Raw genomic sequence first — 21163 nt, 5'->3', positions numbered from 1 at the left:
ATGGACGCTATGACGCAGACATGGCCGAGGCTGTGTCTGTACGCATTTTCCCTGATCGCTCTGCTCCCGGGAGTCTTGGAGCGGGTCCGCCGGGAAGGGATCAGCCTACTTTTAGTAGCACCCCGCTGGCCGACCCGGATATGGTTCTAGGACATAGTAGCACTGCTAGACGGCCTCCCGTGGCAGGTCCCTCTGAGGAGGGATCTGCTGTCTCAGGCAGGGGGTACAATATTTCACCCCCGGCCAGAGCAGTGGAACCTCTGGGTCTGGCCCCTGAGGGGGCTCGGTACTTAGAGGCTGGCCTGTCAGCAGGTGTTGTCGAGACCCTACTCAGCTCCAGGGCTCCTTCCACCAGGAGACTGTACAGCCTGAAGTGGAATGTGTTTTCCACTTGGTGTAGAGAGCGTGAGGTGGATCCAGTTAACTGCCCAGTGGCTTCAGTTCTGGAGTTCCTCCAAGATAGTTTCTCCGCCGGTCTTATCCCATCCACACTTAAGGTGTATGTGGCTGCCATTGCGGCTCGCCACTCGCCTTTAGGTGATGGGCCTTTGGGAAAGCACCATCTGGTTGTACGTTTCCTCCGTGGGGCTCGGAGGATAAGGCCTGCGGCTCACTCCAGAGTCCCAACTTGGGACCTGGCGGTGGTTCTTGAGGGGTTGGCTAAGGCCCCCTTCGAGCCCCTGGAGTCGGCTGAGGCAAAGAACCTGACCTTCAAGGTGGCCTTTCTCCTTGCCAGCACTTCTCTGAGAAGAGTAGGGATCTCCAGGCCTTGGCTACATCGCCAACTTGCCTGGAGTTTGCCCCTGGCGGAGTTAAGGCCATCTTACATCCTAGACCGGGCTATGTGCCCAAGGTGCCGTGTAGTGCGGCGCGGTCAGTGGTTCTTCAGGCCTTCCATCCTCCACCTCATGGGACGGCGGAAGAGGGGAGACTTCACCTGCTCTGCCCAGTCAGAGCCCTAAGGGTTTATTTGGAGAAGTCTCAGTGGAGGAAGTCAGACCAGTTGTTGGTGTGCTTTGGTTCACCCAAGAAAGGGCTGCCTGCATCTAAACAAACAATCAGCAATTGGATTGTCCAGGCTATAGCCACGGCTTATCAGGTGCGCAATTTGCCTTCACCTGTCGCCGTGAGGGCACATTCCACCAGGAGCATGGCCTCCTCGGTGGCCCTCCTTTCTGGCATCTCGCTTCAGGAGATCTGCGAGGCGGCCGGGTGGGCCACCCCGCACACCTTCATACGCTTTTACAGTCTGCAACTCCCCGTGACGCCAGAGTGCTCGCGTCCTAAGTGTGCCTGGCCTCCCAGCTTCACACTTGGGCGGACGTGATTACGGGGTGGCATAGTGGGCATTTCGTTCCCCAAAGTGTCATCACGATGACGCAGTGCGAGTTCCCTCGAAGGGGAACGTCTCGGGTTACGACTGTAACCCTTGTTCCCCGAGAAGGGAACGAGACACTGGGTCTCGTTGCCACACCTATCACGGTCAGAGCGCTTGCTTCATCGCAAGAGAGCTAATGTGTGTGTGTGCCGGCGTCCCTTTGTATCTTCCGGTTATGCCGTCATCTTCTACGTCATGACGCAGCACCAATCAGGATTGGATTAGTTTCATTCATACTTCAGATGCGTTACGCTAAGGGCGTTCCCCAAAGTGTCATCACGATGACGCAGTGTCTCGTTCCCTTCTCGGGGAACAAGGGTTACAGTTGTAACCCGAGACGTTGTCATAAACATGCATGAACCCTCCTTCATATTAATTACATATGTCATGTCATGATTATGAAGGTGTAATTTCAGTCTTATGCACACCCCTTCAAGTAAAGTGTTAACAAATATTTTTATATTATGAAATATTTGAATATTTTACATTTTTAAAAGTTAATATTAATATCCATTTAGGGTTACCAAGTGCATAATCCAATTTTTTATCCAATGTTTTTCCTTTGAGAAGAAGGCTAAAAGCAAAACATTATTGTTTTGAAGCACCAAACGTCCTTCAAAAAAATAATAATAATAATCAAAGCAATCAAGTCTGTTTATCTCAATCAGCAGTCTTATTAATGTCTGCCATGAGATGTTTCTCAGAAGCGGGATTCATTTTGTCATAATGTCTTATGTCTCATAAAGAATATGTCCTCATTACCCACCATGTTTTTCGGCCTTCCATTGAGGCATTTTCACCGCAGGAGGATGAGGAATCAGAGAGTATCCTTTTAGAAGATGCAGAACAGAGAACATCATTTTAGATAAGAACAAATAGTGAAAGGTGTAGAAAGGTGTCAGCATTGAGGTCAGTTTCATTTCGGTCATACAAATTTTAAAAAATGACTTGAAGTAGGTTTTTTAACATTTCAGTTTAACATTTAACTTTCTTTAGAAACATGTACTGATGAGTGAAAATCACAAAACACGTCTAGTACATGTCATGCCTAAAGGTAACAGAAGCTCACAATTTTTATTTCAACCGGGTATTTTAATGTTTTAATCAGAAACAGGTGCGTAAGGATGGTCCGTGAGGGACCGATTGGAGATCGCTTGGATTGAGTGGAGTTTAAACGGGCATTACATCAAGTTGGGGTTGGGGTTGGGGTTGGGGTTGGGGGTTGCTCGGTGACGTTGTTGCTCGGTGACGTTGTCGCTCGGTGAGGTTGTTGCTCAGCAAGGGGGTTGGTTCCGGGTTGCCGACACGGCAGACGAATGGAAGCCATGAGCGGGGTCTATCAAGGAGAGAGAGATAAGTGATATTCTGAGTTAGATTATGACATTATTGACGATTCTCGTAACTGTTTCAAAAACCTATGATGTGAAGGTGACTGCTTAAGGGAAGTTGTCGTTGCAGTGAGTGGCCTACATTTCCCCGTTGTCACGATCAGGATTATCTCGATGAGCGATGGATGAAACGCCGCGCTGAAGCCTTACCTTTGTGAGTGAAGTGTTTCACAGTATTTGATAGTATTTATTCACGTGTGTTTCCCTGTGTGGATTGTAGTGAACATGAGTGTGGAGAATGCATTGCTGAAGCAGCAGTGGTAGCAAACTACCTCCATTCCCTCTCCGCCTGAGCCCCGAAGAGAACAGTTACGCTGGTGAGCAACCTACCTCCATTCTCTCTGCCTGAGCCCCTAAGAGAACAGTTATGCTGGTGAGCAACCTACCTCCATTCTCTCTGCCTGAGCCCCGAAGAGAACAGTTATGCTGGTGAGCAACTTACCACCATTCTCTCTGCCTGAACCCCGAAGAGAACAGTTACGCTGGTGAGCAACCTACCTCCATTCTCTCTCTGCCTGAGTCCCGAGGAATACGGCTATTTTGGCCGTCCTTCCGGTTGATACGAAGGAACTTGCCCACGGAGAGTCATCTGGCATCGGTCATCTGGTGCCATAAACACACAAGGTGTAACAATATTTTAGAGAGAGAGGTTTAAAATTCTTTGTTTTTTTACATTTCAAAAATTATACATTCATACACTCATATTCAAACATTACATAATAAAATTATAACATATATAAACCCACAGATGTATAATAAAAAAATACAATTAAAAAATGTAAAATTCAGAACCATCACATCATCATAAATGGTGCATAAAACATCATTAACAGTAGAACGGCCACGGCGGTCATTTTGACCGTTTTGAATTTTATATCTGCAATAACTTTGTTGAAAAAAAAAAAATCCTGCTGGTACCTGACTTTTCCTAAAAGTGTCTGTATTTTAATTTAAAATGTTTTTAATATAAATTACACATAAGGCAAAAAAACAAATGAACATATTTACCTTTTTCGGCCATAGACGGTCATATTGACCGCACTGAATTTCGCGGTATTCTTTTGTTACATTTCTCACGGTTGACCTTTCGTCTATTAGGAAATAATCAGAAGATTCAATTGCAAAATGACAGATATGTTTATTGAGAGCTGGTCAGATGCTGGCAGAGTTAAGGTGTGTAAATGTCCGGTATGAAGCCCTAGGCAGCACAGGGATGCTGCGTGAAGAACCAAGAGTGCTGAACACGGGATGACACACGGAAAACAGATACAGCAGGGAACAAACACGCAGGAAAAATCCACAACGATCTGACAAAGTCTAGGCGACAACAGTGACACTAAAAAGGGTCGAATCGCTGATCAGTTGCAGCTGGCGCGTTGATCAGAGCGGGCGTGCTGATCAGCTGCAATGATCAAGGATAAGAAGAACAAAAATTATGATAACATACTGGGTTAATCTTCAGGGACACTGTAGCTCTCATCCCGCTAAAGCCATACTAGAAGAATGTTGGGAACACAATAAAAGTAGATGCTTTAGTTTTGGATGGGTAGGCAATGCAAAAGCAGAAAGCCTTGGCCTCTGCAGTATAAAATATATCCCAGCAGTCCCATATCCAGATCTTCCTCCGTGGTTTTTTATAAATCTATTAGTTGACCTACATATACAGCAAATAATCAAAAAGAAATCTAAGCAAACATACATGGGAAGAATAGCAGAAAATTATATAGAACAGCTATATAGAAATAACTGCATGATCTTTACTGATGACTCTAAAGATCCAGAGACTGGAAGGACAGGAGCTGCAATATACACTCACCGGCCACTTTATTAGGTACCCCATGCTAGTAACGGGTTGGACCCCCTTTTGCCTTCAGAACTGCCTCAATTCTTCGTGGCATAGATTCAACAAGGTGCTGGAAGCATTCCTCAGGGAGTTTGGTCCATATTGACATGATGGCATCACACAGTTGCCGCAGATTTGTCGGCTGCACATCCATGATGCGAATCACCCGTTCCACCACATCCCAAAGATGCTCTATTGGGTTGAGATCTGGTGACTGTGGAGGCCATTTTAGTACAGTGAACTCATTGTCATGTTCAAGAAACCAATTTGAAATGATTAGAGGTTTGTGACATGGCGGAAGTAGCCATCAGAGGATGGGTACATGGTGGCCATAAAGGGATGGACATGGTCAGAAACAATGCTCAGGTAGGCCGTGGCATTTAAACGATGCCCAATTGGCACTAAGGGGCCTAAAGTGTGCCAGGAAAACACCCCCCACACCATTACACCACCACCACCAGCCTGCACAGTGGTAACAAGGCATGATGGTTCCATGTTCTCATTCTGTTTACGCCAAATTCTGACTCTAACATCTGAATGTCTCAACAGAAATCGAGACTCATCAGACCAGGCAACATTTTTCCAGTCTTCAACTGTTCAATTTTGGTGAGCTCTTGCAAATTGTAGCCTCTTTTTCCTATTTGTAGTGGAGATGAGTGGTACCCGGTGGAGTCTTCTGCTGTTGTAGCCCATCCGCCTCAAGGTTGTGCGTGTTGTGGCTTCACAAATGCTTTGCTGCATACCTCGGTTGTAACGAGTGGTTATTTCAGTCACTGTTGCCCTTCTATCAGCTCGAACCAGTCTGGCCATTCTCCTCTGACCTCTGGCATCAACAAGGCATTTCCGCCCACAGAACTGCCGCTCACTGGATGTTTTTTCTTTTTCGGACCATTCTCTGTAAACCCTAGAGATGGTTGTGCGTGAAAATCCCAGTAGATTAGCAGTTTCTGAAATACTCAGACCAGCCCTTCTGGCACCAACAATCATGCCACGTTCAAAGTCACTCAAATCACCTTTCTTCCCCATACTGATGCTCGGTTTGAACTGCAGGAGATTGTCTTGACCATGTCTACATGCCTAAATGCACTGAGTTGCCGCCATGTGATTGGCTGCTTAGAAATTAAGTGTTAACGAGCAGTTGGACAGGTGTACCTAATAAAGTGGCCGGTGAGTGTATATCCCAGCATACAAAACAGGCATTAAAAAGAGAACCACAGATCATCTGTCAGTATATACAGTTGAGCTAATGACCATATTGATGGCATTGCAGTGGATAGAAGGAAACAAGGAAGGCAAGGTGGTCATTGCATCAGATAGCTGGGCAGCGCTCAGTAGTATTAAATCTGTTAAATCCTGTAGGTTAGATCTGGTATTTAGTATTCATAACTATATATATATAGATTATATCATAAGGGTTGGACTGTCTGCCTCGTTTGGGTTCCTGCCCATGTAGGGGTAGAAGGTAATGAAGATGCTGATATGCTGGCAAAACAAGCACTCAAATCATAGTCAGTTGATATACAGGTTCTGCTAAGTAAATCTGAAGCTAAAAAGGTCATTAAAGAGAAAATGCAAAAAATATGGCAAGAATACTGGGAACTAAATGAAACTGGAAGACATATTTATAATATACAGAAACATGTTGGTCTGGGAAGAAAACTGGGTGGGAGCCGGAAGACAGAGACAGTCGTTACGCGCTTTAAGAATAGGACACACAGGTCTTAACTATTCACTTTATAAAATAGGTAAACACCCAACTGGACAATGTATAAAATGTAATAGTATAGAGACCATTCAACATGTGCTGTTTGAGTGTAGAGGTCATGTGGAAGCAAGGAGGAAACTAGCAGCAGCTGTAAAGAAAGTTAAGCTTAGGTTCACTGTTGAGAATCTACTTGGGTATAAAGCATGGGGAATATCAAAACACCTCATTAAATATCTGAAAAATACGGGGTTAATGGAAAGAATATAATTTTTATTTATTTTTTATTTTTTGAGGGGGGTTTTAAGTGAGTTTGCACAAAATCTGTTCCACACTCCAGTCCGGTAGGTGGCGGTAATGCTCCTAAATGCTGGTTGCCAACCGGCAATCAAATCAAAGAAGAAGAAGAAGAAGCTGCAATGATCGACCACGCACACACGCACGCACGCACACACACACAACAAGACGAGAAAGGAGACAGCGAATTCATAAACCGTAACATTTTCTCTCTCACTGTCAAAAGAATATTTAAATAAGATACTTTTAGTTGTTATTATCTTGTTCTGAGTTATGTTGAATGGATATGGAAATATAGCTATCTGTGAATATGCGATAATTACGGGCTACTGATATTATTATTTATAAATGTAATTAAACTTTTTTTAAATGTACAGTTTGGTGTTGTTTTGTTTTTAAAAGATATCCTAATACAATAAATGCATTAATCTCTCAATTGGGTATTTATCATTAAGGATATAGAGATTGCAATCTAACGGTCAAAATGACCGCTTGTGGCAGTTCTAGTAGTTTTGGAATTCTGGCACTTCTAGTGTTAACACACCATATTTCAATAAAAATAATTTACAATTGTAGCCATGGTCAGATCTGCCATTTTTCCTAAACTGCTGGTTTTGCATTCTTTTAATTCAGAGACTCTGACAAAAGTAAAGGGCATGGGACTTGATTGAATTACTGACTCTGATTCACTTCACGGGCGTTTGCCACGAATGGTTAAACAAAGAAATGCATTGCTTATCACATATGACACAGACATGTGACCAAAGGGCCCATCTTTGAATCAGAATCACGTGGAAGAACCCCTCCGAAGGTGACAAGACGAACATTGTCCATTCAGATAAGCGCACACACGTGGAATCCCCCTTTGGGGTTTTTCGCTTACACACACACAGAAGAGAATTGTGAGATTAGACAACTGGCCATTGTAGCCGTTGTTAAACTCATCAAATTCGAAGCACCCACGCTCACACGGGACTGGTCGCGAGTTCACCCCCCCCCGTCACCATCGGTCAATGAACTCTGAACATACATACATACGCATGAACACACACGAAATACTCTGAACACATGGGATCAAAAATCCCCTTTTTGTAAATGTATAATGTTTTGTGGTTGTGTTTTCATGATTCCCTGATGACAAAACTGGTATAACTGTAAGCTGTTATGATATGTGACCAATTTAACATCCGTTTTAACCACGGAAATCATGTATCTGCATTTCACTAAGCCCTAGGAATGCCGAATTTGGTATGGTTGTAATCAGAATAATCAAAGAAGATTGAATCATCAACCCAAAATGTAATATGATGCATGCTTTTATTAATACTAGTTTAGAAGTGTGTTTCGAACAAGTTTATCCCCTATGCACATGATCCGTAAGGCGTGAATCACGAGGTCTGACGACCCGCCTTCCTGCAACACGATTGGATCAAACACGTGAGGAAGGCGTGTCCCTCGCTCCTTCAAAATAGACCGCCACCTTATCCTCTGTGCAGTTTCCTACGCCAGAGAGAGATGCCTAAACTTTCCTGCTAAACTCCAGCCGGAGTTTTCCTTCTTCGTCGTTTTTCTACTTTGTTTTAAATCTAAGTTGCTTTCTTTCGATCTACCTCAGTTGATAGTTCGGTTTCATTCAAGAACGAAACAAGTTTAAGATTAATCGCCTCTCGTACGGGCCGCAGCTGAAGCAATCGCAAACATCTGCCTCCTACCGGAAGACGCGCCAGACAACTCCAACCACGCTGCCTTTGTAACACAACTCAACACAAAGGGACCGTGTTTAAACCAAGTAACGTACAAATCTCAATTAAGTGCTGCTTAAAGTTGTCTAGATTAATATTCGAATCCTTTGGGTCTCTGTTGCACTGTTTGAACTGTCATTATCTCTCTCTCTCTCTCTCTCTCTCTCTCTCTCTCTCTCTCTCTCACACCCACACTCTCTCTCTCTCTCTCTCTCTCACTCTCTCTCACTCTAACTGTGTCCTTTTAAATACGTCATATTGCAATCCTGTATTAATTGTTTGTTTTGATATGCATATTATTTACTCCTGCGTGATTTTTTAGTAGTCTATATAACCCTTAGTATTGTGTTATTAAAATTCCATAATCCTTTGAATCGAATCTGTCTCATTGTCCCATGATTGAAGTCTCTGTAATATGTCAAAGATCTGTAAGTTACCAAAGCTCTACCTCGGTTAACTATTGTAAACATCTGAAAGTGCCGTATACGAGCAGATACTTCCGTGTGGCCAGCGGAAAATATTCACTCGGTATACAGGCAGGTAATCTTGTGATATAAGGAAGTTTTCATCTCCGATTCGCAGGACGAACCAGGATGCATGACAAACTAATTTGGAATCACATGTAAATTGACCCTGACAATTAATCTGACTTAACCAAACCAAATATCAATAATTACTACGATCAATCGTGTTAATTATTCATATATGGTAATGTTTAGTCCATTCCCTATTTGGGATAATTTAATTTATGTATGCGATTACCTATTCATTATCTAATGAATAATATTCCCCATTTGAGTTAAATAATTTCCCCAAAACAGACTCATTTTCGCTACACAATATTATAATATGCATAATCCACTTTAAGGCTTCCTGTCACTAATCTCCTAAACATAACTTCAGGATCCGTAGATCCAAAATGTAAGCCTTTGTTCTTCCTAGTCTTCCACACTGCCAATTTTGCAGTCCCAATCAGATAACTTAATAAACACACTTTCTTCCTCATCAAAAATCCATACTTTAACCCTCCAATGAACACTTTATCCGGAAAATCCTCGTTAAATTCCCTGAACCATTCCTTAAGAAGTTTAAAAAGACTTTGTAGTCTTTCGCATCTTAAAAACAAATGTTCCAAATCCTCCTCTTCTCCACAAAACCTACATTCCCCACCCACTGCTGGATTCAAGTGTGCCACATGTCTGTCTGTAGCTATTGCCCTGTGAATAATCATCCATTTTAGATCAGCTGTTCACTTCTCCACTGGAGGTTTATACAGTGCTCTCCATCTGTCCCTCACGAGGAAATCTGGTGTCAACAGTCCTGGCCACCCAGAGGCTTTTACTCTCAGAGGCTTTTAGATGATTATTGATGTATGACCTTCACTGTGATGTGATATATGGCCTTCTTTGATGTAGACTCAAAACCCTCCAGGGCTCGGACCGGGCACAATAAATGTTGCTTATCTTGCTCATCCGACACATGCGGTGGAGGATGAAACGCCTGAAGAATTATAGACCGTGCCACATTTGACGGCACCTTAGGCACATAGTCAGGTCTAGGGTGGAGAATGGCCTTTACTCTGCCAGGAGCGAACTCGAGGCAAGAGGGAGCAACCGATAAAGCCTGCTGGTCCCCAACTCTTTTGAGGGACGTAAATGCGAGCAGGAAGGCTACTTTAAAGGACATGAATTTCTCAGACACCTCATCCAAGGGCTCGAAGGGTGCCAGGCATAACCCTTCGAGGACCACTGTCACACTCTAAAAAATGCTGGGTTGTTTTTTAACCCAGAATGCTGGGTTGAGTCTGTTGGGTAATTTTGTTGGGTTATTTTACCATATTTTAAACACCTTTGGGTAGTTTTAATTTTCCAGTGGTTGGGTTAAATCTGCTGGGTCGCAACGCTGGGTTGTTTCTGCCCAGCTGGGTTGTTTCACGAGTTTCGCGCCTTGGAGATGTTCAAATTCGCTCCCAAGCTGTCATTTTGAGAGGACAAAGGGGCAAAGCAGCTGGGTGAAACTGTTTTGAGGTAAGTTTTTTTAATGTTTTTTTTCTAATTAATAATTAATTTTAAATATACAGTTCATGATTATGTACCACACGGAATAATATCTGAAACAGAGGAAAGAGTCGTTTCTGTCACTGACAAGCGAATTGAACAAAGTGAGTCGAGTCAAAACAAAACAATTGAGTAATATCACTCACTGCTCTTATGTAAAATGCCTGCAATTGTCCATACCGACATGTATAGACTAGACATGTGCCGGTATTCAGTAATGCGATAAATCGCGGTAATGAATATGCACGATATTGTTATCGCGGGGACTTCGAAATACCGTGAAAAATAATAGATCCGAATTTAGATTTTTAGAACGCGCATCAGCTTATTTTCCCTCAACCGCTTAAAAAACAATGCGTATATGCTGCGCAAAACACATGTGCACTTTGATGTAAACAATCCCCACAGCACTTGTATAAGCACTGTGTGCATGCAGTGCGCACTCTAGTCTAATGTAAACAATCCTCACATGGAGAAGAAGCACGGCGGAAGGAGGAACGCTGCCGACTATTTATCCCCCGCATGGCTGCCAACTCTCACGCATTCAGCTTGAGACTCACGCAATTGACACTTTCACACGGTCTCGCGCCACACATCCATTTTCTCACCCAGAGAAAAATCGCGGAGCAAAGAGGACACTGACACCGACAGACTAGACAGAGCAGGTTACTTTTGATATGAAAAAAATATCAGCTCTCAGGTTTTATAACGAAATTCAGACAATAAATACTGTTTTGGTGCTTGTAAATGTGACGTGACAGATCGCGCGCCTCAGATCAAGTAAACCGATCATCTGTTACTTTTTATTAAAGATACAGTACAACCCACCGAAAGGTACGTTCTTTCGATCAATCAGTGTTTTTCAACCACGGAAAGAGGTCAATAACACTGCAGGAGAACAATTATGTCACAGAACGTTACATTTACCTCAGGAAAGCCATTTAATGTTAGTTGACTATAAGAAAATAGCTATAGAGAGGAGTATTTTGCTAAATATGTGCACTATATTATTTTAATATATGTTTACTTGTCATTATATAATTGTTATTATAATGAAAATTACGGCATATTACATTTTTATATTTATATTATTATTATATTTATATTGTATGCATTATATTTAATTTCTCTCTGTATGTTTACAGCATTATGTGAGATATATTTTTTCTTGAGAAACATTTAAATGCAGGCTATCTACTGTAGCCTACCTAATATTTATCCAAATCAGTCAATATTGAATCAAGATTGAAATTAAATCCAAGAATTTAATTGAAATCATGAAAATTGTGTTAAGCAATAATACAAACAGTAGCCTCAGTAACCATGTAAACATTATAACATGTTGTCACTAAAAAATAAAATTAATGTTTTGACAATCACAATTACACATTGTGATGCAAGTTTTTTTTAGATACCCCCAATCCGTCTGTTTCTCTTGTGCAATTAAAATATCGTGATAATACCGTATACCGTGATAAAAGCTCAATCAATTAATCGCAGCATGAAAATTTTATACCGGCACATGCCTAGTATAGACATAACAAGTGCGTAAAATGTTGTGGGACCACAGGTCGAAAAGAACCGTCCATCCGTTTCAAATAAACCGGTTCACCAAATTTGAAACAAAATGATTCCAAGACATGAATCGACTTATCAGCACAGCGAAAACTTTCAAAGCGCGTGCATGCTCAGTGCCGTGGGTTGGACCAGTGAGGTGATGCATGTGTGGTACAAAAAGTATTTTTACAGACATAAATTTGTTTTTGGTACGTGATGTAATTCAAAATGTCTTTTTTTTTTTCTTTTTTTTTCGAAAAGCATGGATACATTTGTGAGGGAAAACTCTCCGAGTGGCAGTTACCCAGTCTTATCGACAAGTAACGTTTAACGGTAAGTTCATCTTTATACACTTTTGCAGCTTTTACATAATTGACTGCCTGTGATAATCAACTCAACCTTGCGTAACTTAACGTAGCCTATAACGTTACATTTGATCCGTTCAATAGTTAGCTATGGGTAGCTCACAAGGCTGCCAACTTCTGAGTTTAGCTATTTAAGCTTGTGATTCGATTCCGATCTTGATTCAATGTCGATTCCTTTGGATAAATATCAGATGTAGTAGCTTCATGTAAAAAAAAATTAAAGGAAAAAATCTCTCAACTAATGCTAAAAACATAAAGGGAGCACTTTCAGCTGGTATAGGATGGACTATGTTATATGGTTAATCTCCATTTGTGTTACACAGAAGAAAGAAAGTCATATACATCACATCTGGGGTGGAATGAGGGCGAGTAAATGATGAGAGATTTAAATTTGTGGGTGGAGAATTGCTTTATTAATCTGTTTCATTTTTTTCAACTTTAGTGAGTGTGTAATGTTGCTGTTTGTGCATAAAACATATCTGCAAGGTTAGTTGTTTTAGATCTTCAAAATTATACAACATAAAAGGCAACTTTAGGTATGTAGTATCATTATTGCATATTTAGTTCTATGTCTGTAGCTTATTGCACTAACTTTAGTATATATTTGTTGTAGCTGGTCCTGTTTATGAGATGTTATGTCTCTTTTCTGCAGAGAATAGAGGTGATGTTGCTCTTTTGGTCCTTCCCCTTCTTCCTGCCATGGTGTACATAATTGGTCAGAAGATCTTTCGTCCATCTATTGACGAAGCTAGAAAGCCTTCCATTGATCATCAACCAGTAAGTATAAAACTGCATAACTGCTATTTAAATTGCATTGTGACCTGCCTGTGCATTAAAGGGTTAGTTCACCCAAAAATGAAGATTATGTCATTAATGACTCACCCTCAGTCGTTCCAAGCCCGTAAGACCTCCGTTCATCTTCGGAACACAGTTTAAGATATTTTAGATTTAGTCCGAGAGCTTTCTGTCCCTCCGTTGAAAATGTATGTACGGTATACTGTCCTTGTCCAGAAAGGAAATAAAGACATCATCAAAGTAGTCCATGTGACATCAGTGGGTTAGTTAGAATGTTTTGAAGCATCAAAAATACATGTTGGTCCAAAAATAACAAAAACTACGACTTTATTCAGCATTGTATTGTCTTCCGGTTCTGTTGTGGATCCGCGTTCACGAGTCCGCAGTGACGCTGCTGACGTAAGACGCTGCTGACGTGTGTCTGGTGTGTCCGTGAATACGGGTTCAAATAAATATGGCTGGGCAAAAAAATGCAAGTCTTCCTCTGTGTGGAAATCCTTAGACATGTTTGCGAAGATTGTTTTGTTTCCAGCGTAAACCTCCCTCAGACTGTAAACGAAGCTCGGGAGCACCAGACACACGTCAGCAGCGTCTTACGTAAGCAGCGTCACTGAACGCGGATCCACAACAGAACCGGAAGAGAATACAATGCTGAATAAAGTCGTAGTTTTTGTTATTTTTGGACCAAAATGTATTTTCGATGCTTCTAAACACTCTAACTAACCCACTGGTGTCACATGGACTACTTTGATGATGTCTTTATTTCCTTTCTGGACAAGGACAGTATACCGTACATACATTTTCAATGGAGGGACAGAAAGCTCTCGGACTAAATCTAAAATATCTTAAACTGTGTTCCGAAGATGAACGGAGGTCTTACGGGCTTGGGACGACATGAGGGTGAGCCATTAATGACATCATTTTCATTTTTGGGTGAACTAACCCTTTAAGCACGGGATACTGTACATCCCGCCAGTTGATATTGCAGAATAAACTTCAACAGGGTAATCAACACAAAGTAGAGGGATCTCGTATCACCCGGAAGGAGTTTATTTTGTGATGAAAACTGCCTGGATGTACATTTAACTTTATTACCTCAAAACAATTCCTATTAATCAGCTTTGATCCTTAAAAAAAAAAAAAAAAAAAAAAATATCAAACAAGACATTTAAGGAATAATGTAAAGTATACCACTTATTATATGGCTTTTCGCCAAATAAAAATATTGATTGTTGAAATCATGATGAACTTTACACAGTAATTGAACTGAATTAAATCAACACTGAACTGACTTCAACCGAATAATGACACCATTGCCATTGAAACAATTGGTATTGTATTTACTTTCTTTTGTAGGTTGGAATGAACATGGTGGCATTTCTAAACCGCGCAGAGTCCACAAAAACCCATCCCATTATCATGGCCATGGGAAACGCCCAGCAGGTATCGCAATCCTTCATCATCAATGGACAAGCACACTACTTGCAGCTGTTGATGTATGCTTCAAAGCATTCTATGTATTTGACATGAACTACCCCAAGCAGGGCTGTGTTTCCCATACAACAACGTAACTCGATGCTTCAATACCACAGTACGATGCATTGTTGAAGAAATCAACTAGCTAATCACGACTGTTTCCCGAAACCATATTGTCGCAAAGTGGTCGTTCAACCACATTGGTTTATGACGTCACGCACGTGGTGGAGTAATAACTTATTTTAATTAAACTGTTTGAGATCGAATTAATGCTAGATATTTTGATATAAATTACAGACATGGCATCTGAGGCATATTTCAAATTTTCCCAGTAATTTCGCTTTATTTCCAATTCAATCATAGGGTCGTTCTTACATAGTAGAGCACGTTCACACATGCGCAGTCTTCAAAAACGGTGCTTTAAATGTCTTGACAAACTCAAAGACGTAAATGAAATTTGTATGTGTTCTAAATAAAAGACACAGGTTGTACTGAATGTCAGCTTGCTTATTTTGCTCAAGTTAAGGATTTATTGAGTCCACATGGCATGCAATCTTGAAACTATGCTCTCGAGAGCTGTCGTTCCAAACACACAACTTTGCAATGCTGTTCGCGAATGTTCGTTGGAACTATGGTTTCGGGAAACATCGATTTGTTGAACTGTGCTGATAACGACGGAACTTGCGACCATAGTTGTCTAACGCTGCTTTCGGGAAATGCACACCATTTTGCTTCTACAGAATTAAATGGTATAAATTTCATTGTTCAACACTCATTTTCTTTCTTCCTTAACTGTATTTTACTTTATTTAACTGTACCTATGTCAATTTTAGCATATTTTAAAAATTTGTTTGCATTCGCTGACTTTAAAATTGAATTGTCTGTCAATTTCACTGTGTATTTAAACCGTTAAATGTATAAATGTCATTGTTCAGAACTAATCTTCTTTCTTTAATTGTATTTGACTACTTGATGTATTTTTAAATGACTTTGCATTAGCTGACTTTAAAATATTATTGTCAATGTCACTGTATTTAAACCATTAATGGTTTTAGAACTAATCTTATTTATTTATTAAAACTGACAATATTTAACTTTGCAGCACTAAATGATTTGTGCATTTAAAGTTGATTTGTGCAGTTTGTTGTGCTTCCAATTTTAACACGTTTGTGAATGTCAGTTGGCAAGCATTAAAAATATTATTTTGACAGTCTAAACATGTTCTTCATTATTTCTTAATTCATAGTTTTACAGTAAAGCACAGGTGAAATTATAAGAATAACCCAGCAAAAATAACCCAGAATAGCATATCAATTAATGGTAAAAAATTACTACATCTTGGGTTTTCTCAACAACCCAGCCTGCTGGTTTAAAATGTCACTGGGTTAATTTAACCCAGCATGTGTTCTGTCCAATATTTACCCAGCGCTGGGTTGCCAATTGGGTTGTTTTTAACCCAGCAATTTTTAGAGTGCAGGTCCCAAGAGGGAACTCTGGACTGGATGACAGGCCTCATCCTCCTAGCTCCACGAAGGAAAACGTACAATAAGTAGGTGTCTCCCCAAGGTGCCCACCCCTAGAGGCGTGTGGAAGGCAGCTATGGCCTCCACATAGACCTTAAGCGTGGACGGGGAGAGCCCGTCAGAGAAGCGACTCTGGAGGAACTCCAGCACTGAAGCCACCGGGCAGTTAACTGGGTCCAACTGATGTTCTCTGCACCATAAGTTGAATACATTCCATTTTAATGCATACAGTTTCCTCGTGGAGAGGGCTCTAGAGTTTAAAATGGTCTCAACAACCTCAGTTGAGAGACCAGCATTTAAGAGTTGGTCCCCTTCAGGGGCCAGACCCACAGCTTCCATAACTCCGGCCGAGGGTGAAATATTGTGCCCTCGGCCTGAGAAAGAAGGTCCCTCCTGATCGCGATTTGCCAAGGAGGGCCTGCTAGAAGAACCATGATGTCCGAAAACCATACTCGGGCCGGCCAGTACGGGGCTACTAGGAGTAAGCTGATCCCGTACCGCCGGACCCTCTCTAGAACCGCTGGGAGCAATCGGGGGAAAAGCATACAGACGTAGCCTCGGCCACGTCTGCACCATGGCATCCAGTCCCAGGGGAGCTGGATGCGTGAGGGAGAACCAGAGTGACCTGTCCAAACTCCTTCCATATTAGCTCCACCGACTCTGCATGGAGTCTCCAATCCCTGGGCCTCAGCCCCTGCCTCAACAGGATGTCTGCTCCCACATTGTTGTTCCCAGGGATAAACATCGCTCTTACTGAGAGAAGTTTGCCCTGGGACCACAGGAGGACCTGGTGCGCCAGTCTGCATAGAGGGCGCGATCTCAGGCCCCCTTGTCGATTTATATAGGAGACCACTGACGTATTGTCTGTCCGTACTAGAACATGATGGCCTCTGAGGTCCGGAAGGAAGTGTCTGAGAGCCAGAATCACAGCCAACATCTCTAGGCAATTGATGTGCCAAGAGAGATGAAGGTCCTTCCAGAGACCCCTGGTATAGCGGCCTTCCATAACCTCACCCCAGCCTGCGAGAGAAGCATCTGTGGTCACAATCTTTATCTGACACAGTGCCCCCAACACAGGACCTAGGGACAGGAACCAAGGTTTCTTCCACATTACCAAGGAACGAAGGCATCTGCGCGTCACCTTGATAGTGCGAAATGGGTCCCCCCTCGGGGAAAACCCTCTGGTCCTGAGCCACCACTGTAAGGCTCTCATGTGCAGCAGGCCAAAAGGAATTACGTTGGACGCTGCCGCCAAGAGACCCTGCACTCTTTGAAAGTGTTTGACCGTGATGGTTTGGCCCAGCCTGAAACTCGTTACTGTGGTCAAGATGGTATTTATACGAGCAGGAGACAACTATGCCCGCATCGTAACTGAGTCCCATACTACCCCCAGGAAAATAGTTCTCAGCAGAGGAATTAACGAACTCTTCTTGACATTGAGTCTCAGTCCCAAGCACCTCAGATGGTCTAGAACATCTCGATGTTGAACTGCCATCCTCTCCGACTCTGCTAGAATCAACCAGTCGTCGATATAATTGAGGATGCGTGAAGTCTGAGAGGAGCAAGAGCAGCATCCATGCATTTCGTGAAGGTGTGAGGTGACAATGCTAGGCCGAATGGAAGAACACTGTATTGATAAGCCTTTCCCCCGAAAGCAAACCTTAGAAACTTCCTGTGTTGAGGAAGGATGGAAATATGGAAGTAAGCATCCTTTAGATCTATCGTGACAAACCAGTCCTCGGACCTGATTTTACTCACGATAATAGGTATGGTCAACATTTGGAACCTGTATCTCCTCAGAGACCGGTTCAATACCCTGAGATCTATTATGGGACGTAATCCCCCATCCTTCTTGGGAACTATGAAGTACCGGCTGTAGAACCCAGTTTCTCGCTCTTGAGGAGGAACCTGCTCTATGGCCTCCTTTGCTAAGAGGGACTGGACTTCTTGTTCCAAGACCTGACCCTGCTCGGGGCTGACCAGTGTGAGCACGACCCCACTGAATTTTGGTGGGCGATACTCCAACTGGATTCTGTACCCCTTTTCTACTGTACGCAGGACCCACTGAGATATATTTTCAAGACCCTTCCAAGTGTCTGTAAGGACTCATGGGCGGATCTAATCCGTGGGGAATTTGCATATCATAATTAATAATTGGTAATTAATAATTATTCATACATGTTTGGATTAGATCAGTCTTACATGTTAATAAATCTCCCGATAAGGGAGGATCTGTCATTTTACCTGCATGCATGCATGTGAATCCTTGAAATTAACCACAAGTTGATTGCAATTAATTACACGGACCACGTTTCACAAAACAGGTAAAATGAATTAGCTCAATTGTCAGGATAATATTTGTGGGGCTCCACAATATCATCTTACTTTATAGGATTTCAGGAAACGCAATTCTCTGGCCAGAAGAATTGGGTTTCCCGCCCTATAAACACATACTCTTTAAGGTATATTTAATTTTAGTAAGCTTGTAGCATAAGATCTTTGGCACTTAAGGGACTTGAAACTGAGCAAAGAGACAGTACATCAATCAAATGAATATATATTTAATTTAATAGAGGCGTGACTACTTATGTATTTACTACGGTTATACGGGATATATATATGTATTTACAAACACATAGACATCAATGAACGAGAAATGCGTAAAGTTTGGACAATGGATAACTTACACGCGTGAGCGAGTAAGAGAGAGAGAGAGGGAGAGAGAGAGACAGCATGGGTACGATTTTTCCCTAGACTTTCACCTTTCTGTAACAACACGAAACACATCATCTTAATGCTTCTGAGAAGCTTCAAAAGAGATAATTGCACAAGTTTTGGTCTCTCTGTGTCCGGCATTCCTGCGCGGCCTTGTCTGGCCGCGTGCGTGAGCGGAGTCCTTTAAGAAGCGTCACGGGGTGCTGCTTGGCGCGCGTGTTGAACGGAGGTTCAAAGTCTTTGGGTAACATTACCAAAGGAAGATAGTTCGGCTAAGTTCGTTTCACTTCGTGGAAGTGAACTGAGTCGACTACGGAAAACAAAACTTTGACTAACAAAGAAAAGAAATAAAGATCTCTACGGGGAAATCACGCGGAGTTAACGTTACATCTTTGCATGGCTGGTGAAGAAGCGCGTGCGTCGCTCGGTCCGGCGCGTCACGCGGTCACGTGCGCGTGTTTCTCCTTCAAAGCGAGCGCGCGCTCGTTTAAAGGTCCCTTGTAGATGGATTTGCTGAAGAGATATGTCACGGGGTTTTCTTTTCAATCGTCGATTGGAATTAAACACAGAGACTTATCTACAATTGAAAAACACAAACTAAACTAGAAACAAATAAAAGAAAGGCGAAGAGCTCGCCCGGAGGCGAGACATTACATTATGACATGAGGACAAGGGAGGAAGAGAGCGAGCGGAGGAGGGAAGCGTCATTTATGACTTTTGGAGAAATCCAGCCTCTTCCTGTTGGCTTGGCCAATTAGAGGGTTGGAAGTTTACAGGCGGGACTTTGGGTTTTATTTCTCTTTGTCTTGTCAGACTGCTTGTCTAATTAAATTATGACCGGTGTTAGGAATGGTCATTTCTACTGCAGAGATGTGTTATGCACATAATCATACCTTTTACGGTGTGTTCATACATATATCTGGCTGAGTCAAGTCCAGGGCATTTTTACGATATCAAACACGACTGTTATAGGTAAACGTTTACATTAAAATACATCTAGGGTATTTATAATTCACTTTTAAGTTACGGAAAAATTAGTCATTACAATGTGACATGGGCAAATGGACACACATAAAAACACATCGAATATATCTGGTTAAATGTCTTTTAAAAAGAGAAGTTTCCTTCTCTTGAACATCAAATTCCAAGTCAGTAATAAAAATGTCTCGTAACGTGAAACCACGCTCTGTCCTGGGCAGGCTTCACTTGTGGGGGATGCGTGTGTGTGGGTGTGTGTGTAAATTTACATTCCAGGCTTTTTGGGTCTTTAGCAGGATGTATTTAATCCTTTCAGATTCACCCTTTTAGCCCAGTCCTTACAGTCCCCCTTTTTGTCTGATGAAGTCCCGGTGTGGACATCATCGGACACAATCATCACCAGTGATGGGAATAACGGCGTTATAAATAAACGGCGTTACTAACGGCGTTATCTTTTTCAGTAACGAGTAATCAAACGAATTACTGTTTCCCCCGTTACAACGCAGTTACCGTTACTGACAAAAAAAATGTGGCGTTACTATAATTGAACTCACTGAAGCGGCTTTCATCCGAGTAGGCTCTCTCTCCGCCATAAAGTTTTTTTCTCTGGTGTGTGTGTGTGTGTTTATGAGGCGCCGGAGAGGACAAAAGCGAAGCGATTGGCGCGAGCGCGCTCAATGCGCGAGAGAGACCGAATGTGTCCGAGAGCGCGCCCAACAGTTGCGCAAGAGAGACCACGGGTGTCCGAGCATTATATAGTTTGTTTATAAATAAATGACACATATCTGGAACGTTAATTAATTTACATGGTTATACAAATACAATCTAAAAAATTACCGTCAGGTAACGTTCTGTTTAGGTTATAAAATAAACCCGAAAATAACCTGCAGGCAACATTCACAGAAAACATCTTTGTTTGACCGGTTGTAAACACGTGCGGCAAACATGTCTAGAATTTGGTTTAAATAATCTCTGATGATGACGTTCGCTATAGGTTATAAAAATAAACCCCCAAAATATTATATTTTAGTATTATTATATTTTTTTTTTGGTAAATTGTTTAGTATTATATTGAGAGAGCACTTGTTAAACTGTTTACTTTTGTTAGGAAGAAAATACTCAGGCTACAGTATGTCTACTAGTTGTGAAGTTGTGTAACAGTTTTATCATTTTAATATGCACAAAGAGTATGTATTTTTTTTATTATTATTTATTCATTTTTGGTACATTTCTTAAGAAGCATAATTTATTTTTAAACTTATTTGTTGGCCAGTTGGGGTCTGTGCGATATTAAGTAAACCATCTATAATGTTTTATTGTTCTACTATAGTAATGCTAATATTTAGA

Source organism: Rhinichthys klamathensis, unplaced genomic scaffold (genome assembly GCF_029890125.1).
Source record: "Rhinichthys klamathensis goyatoka isolate OS25496 unplaced genomic scaffold, OSU_Roscu_1.1 h1tg000186l_1, whole genome shotgun sequence".
Lineage (NCBI taxonomy): Eukaryota > Metazoa > Chordata > Actinopteri > Cypriniformes > Leuciscidae > Rhinichthys > Rhinichthys klamathensis.
Note: the sequence above shows the minus strand (reverse complement) of the source record.